This window comes from Corylus avellana, chromosome ca1 (assembly GCF_901000735.1).
Source record: "Corylus avellana chromosome ca1, CavTom2PMs-1.0".
NCBI lineage: Eukaryota > Viridiplantae > Streptophyta > Magnoliopsida > Fagales > Betulaceae > Corylus > Corylus avellana.
In genome coordinates, this window is record NC_081541.1 from 21,356,057 (window position 1) to 21,360,257 (window position 4,201).

Genomic DNA, 4,201 nt, shown 5'->3' on the forward strand with positions numbered 1-4,201 from the left:
GGAAGTGCTCTCAAGGTCAATGGTCAGCGGTTGAAGCCATTCTTGGAACTGGAAATTTCGGAGAGTGAGGAATTGCCTTTGGAAGATCCTACGTCGTCTACTTAATCATCAGCGGTGAAAAGTCTGGCTGAAGACTGTAAACTTAGCGCTTATGGGAGGCATTCCTTTTTCTTTGGTATTTTTAGTCATTTTTTGTGTTGTTTCGTCTATCTTCATTTTTGTTTTATTTTTGTGTTTTTCAGGACAGGTGTTATTATGAGTAAGTTTGGGGGTCGTCTCTTTGCTCACTCTGGTTCCTTATACCTCTTGGTATTGTGTTTCTGCCTACATTGAGGACAATGTGTGATTCAAGTTTGGGGGTATGGAAAAACACTTTGTCTATCTTTGTCTATTTATTTTTGTTTTTATTTGTTTAGTTTTATTTGTCTTTTTGTGTTAAAAAATTTGAAAAAAAAAAAAAATTAATTATGCTATGTTTTTGTCAAGTTTGAGTTAAACTGTGACTGTGGTTTGCATTTCATTAGCTTGCTTAAAGGGTTGAACACATCATTATGTCATTTGGAGTCTAAGTCCTTTGACTTATTTTTGGGTAAAAGAGATTTCACTTGTTTTGAGATAAATTTTTATGAGCACATTAGCATGTTTTCTGTGAGGTATGATGTTTGAGCTTAAGCTTGTTCTCTTTGAGATTTGTTGGATGACCTATTGATGAATAACCATTGGCTTGCAAGATATAAAAAAATAAAAAAATAAAAAAATAAATAAAAAGAGAAGGAAAAAGAAAAGAAAGATCATGTTGAGTTTTTCGTTGAGTAACCGGACCTCTTGCCTCATTAAGCATTGAGTGTTCGTGTCAAAAGGTGTGAAATTCAATATTGATTTAAGATATGGCTAGTCTGGCTTCGTAGCCTTGTTGACTTAAGTTACTAAGCCCTTAGAGATGTTTTACATCTAGTGCCCTAAAGCCACCTGGCTTGGGAGTCATTGGCCTAACACTTGTTACATGGGTCAATTAGAAAGCTTAAGGGAGTTAGACACTACAAAGTCTGTTAAAAAAAAAAAAAAAAAGTTGCATATCTTGCCTTGGTTGTTTCATCTGTTAGGGATTCTTACAAATTTTATGGAACTTGTCTTGAGTTTAAGCTGAAAGCTTCATGATTGTATGCTAATTACACTTTACACATTTCAGAACATATGAAGTCTAAATTGTTCATTTATGAGTGATTTGATTCTGGATTTCCTTTTGATAGTGATGATGGTGTTTGTCTTTTTAAGTTTGCTCATGAATGAGAACCATGGTTTATGTGAAACTTCTTTCTTGTTAACAACATAGTACTACAATGTTTGTGGGTATCATTCCTGTTAAGCCCTCACGAGACTTCACTCGTCCACTAGGGATGCCTAGGGGTTTAAAAGGCTTGTTGCATATGCTAAATGCAATCGTCTCTCCCACGAAAGAGGATTTATGTTTTGTTTTGTTTTGTTTTCATTCTATTTTTCGTTTTGTTTTGCTAAGGGACTAGCAAAAGTTAAGTTTGGGGGTGTTTGATGTGTGCCAAATATTGCATATTTGGACCCCTTAATTTACTTGTGTTAATCCTTTAGCTGTGTTATTATCTGATGTTCTGTGTTAGTTTTGTGTTTTTAGTATTTTGTAGGTGTTGAAGAAAAACTACTTTTTGGAAGAAAACATACTTTGAGAAGACCTAGATGATGTGGTTAAGTTTAACCAAATCCAAGAAATGGGTAAATCGGATTAAGGATAAGATTGGATAAAATTTCGAATTGGATTCAAATTCAGATTCTACACGTCTCAGTATTTTGACCATAACTTTTCGTTCACATATCCGATTGAGGTGATTCAAGTGGCGTTGGAAAGCTAACTCAAAATACTACAATTCATTGTGAAATAGGATTTTCCTAATTCGGACGTTTACTATTCCAAAATCGTCCCGTAATTAAATGGTACAAACCTGGACGAATTGTATCCGATTTCAACTTGTAAAACCCTAAGTTTTAGGTCTATAAATAGGGAATTATCAGATTAGTTGAGGGGACTACGAATTTGAAGATTGCAGAGGAGAAAGAAGAGAGTTTAAGGTTTTCCTAACTTTTGAATCTCTACTTTGTGATTCTTATTTGTAAGTACTCGATTTTACATTATGAATTCAATCAATTTTGTTTTGTCTTTCAATAACATGAGAGGCTAAACCTTCAACTAAGGTTGAAGATGAAGCCTCACTTATGATTAGCAACTTTGTTTCATGTATGTAATATTTCCCAATTTAATGGTTTAATTGCTCTATTGTTTTACTTCTAATCAATTGGATTGAATAACTCTTGGATATCTTTTGTGATTCAAGGATACACTTGATGATTTAAGATTATTCAATACAATTGATTGCTTGGTTTTCTTTGTTAAAAATTGGATTTCCCCTGTGATTTATTCTCTGGATACAATTGATGTTTTGATAAAGATTGGATATTTTCTTGTGATTTACGGATACAGTTAATGATTTGATCGAATATTGGATTTCTTTTGTGATTTGGGTTATGAATGGATACATGGGATCTTTTGATTAATTCTTTGAAGCAATAGTAAAACAAACTTAAGATTTATATGTGAGAACTTTGGGGAATATTATAGATCATGAAATTATGTTGTTATGAATTTGTGAGTGTGGATTCTGAAACTTTAGTGTTTCGTCATAAGATTTCAATCACTTTAAATTGCTCATGCTTTTGTTTTTTTTTTTTCATTCAAACAGAAAAATCTCTCAAAAATTTGGAACTAGATTAGGATTTAATTAATTTAGATTTAAAATTGCTTTCAAGAATACAATTCCCTGTGGGTTCGACCTCGCACTTGCAATCCATTAACTACAATTGATTCGTGCACTTGCGAGTTAAATAAATTTGCACAACACATATGTCGACGATGAAGATCTTATTGAGGTGGAGGAAAATTTTATTTTCAATGAGGAAGAAATAGTTGATCCTTTTTGGGAGATTTATATGCCGCACGAATGGGAGAAGGTAAATGAATACCGTGTGAAGATGGAATTATCTCAATATGATATGAAGAATTTTCAAACTACCATTCGCAGTCATGTTGTGATGGGTTGTAAATTGTTTCTCTTCCGGTATCAAGTTGCATTGGTATTGAGAAGTACAGGATGGAAGGGATTAATTGGACATCCAAAAGATAGAGGAAAAGATGATTTGAACTCGAGGGCGAGTTCTTTCCAACCTGGAGAGACTGATGCAGGAGGAATTTTAGAAAATTGTTATTTTAATTATGCATGTGTGTTTTAGTTTTCCTTTTTCAATAAGGATTGGGTTTTTCCTTTTTCCTATTAGGATTTGTTTTCCTTTTCCAATTAGGTTTGCTTTTCCTTTTCCTTGTTAGTTTAGGAGGTGCCTAGCCTATATAAAGGCATCTAGTCTTTGTTGTTTTTCAATCCAGTTTATACTATCAATTAAATTTAAGTCTTTCAGAGTTATTTCTCTGTTTGCTTATTTGGGGCACTTAGGGATTTTCTCTTCCCTACTTGTTATTTTCTCTCTTCCTGAATTCCCTTTTCTATCTTCAAATCTTAGTTTCTGCTACTTTTATACGCTGTCAGAACAATCCTAATTCTGCCCGGCGTCAGTTTGCTTTTCCTTTTCCAATTAGGTTTGGAAAAGGAATTTTAGAAACTATGCATAATTAGGAATTTTAGAAAATAACAACGGGAGACTTTTCATAACTTCCCGTTGACTTGTCAGAGACTGGATTGCTTACAACTGGTAGAACTTTTCATCAGTTGGTACCGCGCCACCAACTGCTCCTCCGTCTCTGACAAGTCGTTCCGAGCAACCAACTGGTAGAACTCTTCAGTGAAAAAGCAAACTTAATTGGAAAAGGAAAACAAATCCTAATAGGAAAAGGAAAAGCAAATCCTAATAGGAAAGGAAAAACCCAATCCTTATTGAAAAAGGAAAACTAAAACATAAATAATAAATCTACTTTATTATTATTATTCTCCTGCATCAGTCTCCCCGGGTTAGAAAGAACTCGCCCTCGAGTTCAAGTTGTCTTTGTCTGCATCAACAAAACATGGAGTCAAATGCTTCACATTGAACACATCAGAGGTCTTTAAATGACTTGGAAGACGTAGTCGGTATGCATTGTCATTTATCTTTTGCAAAATCTCACAAG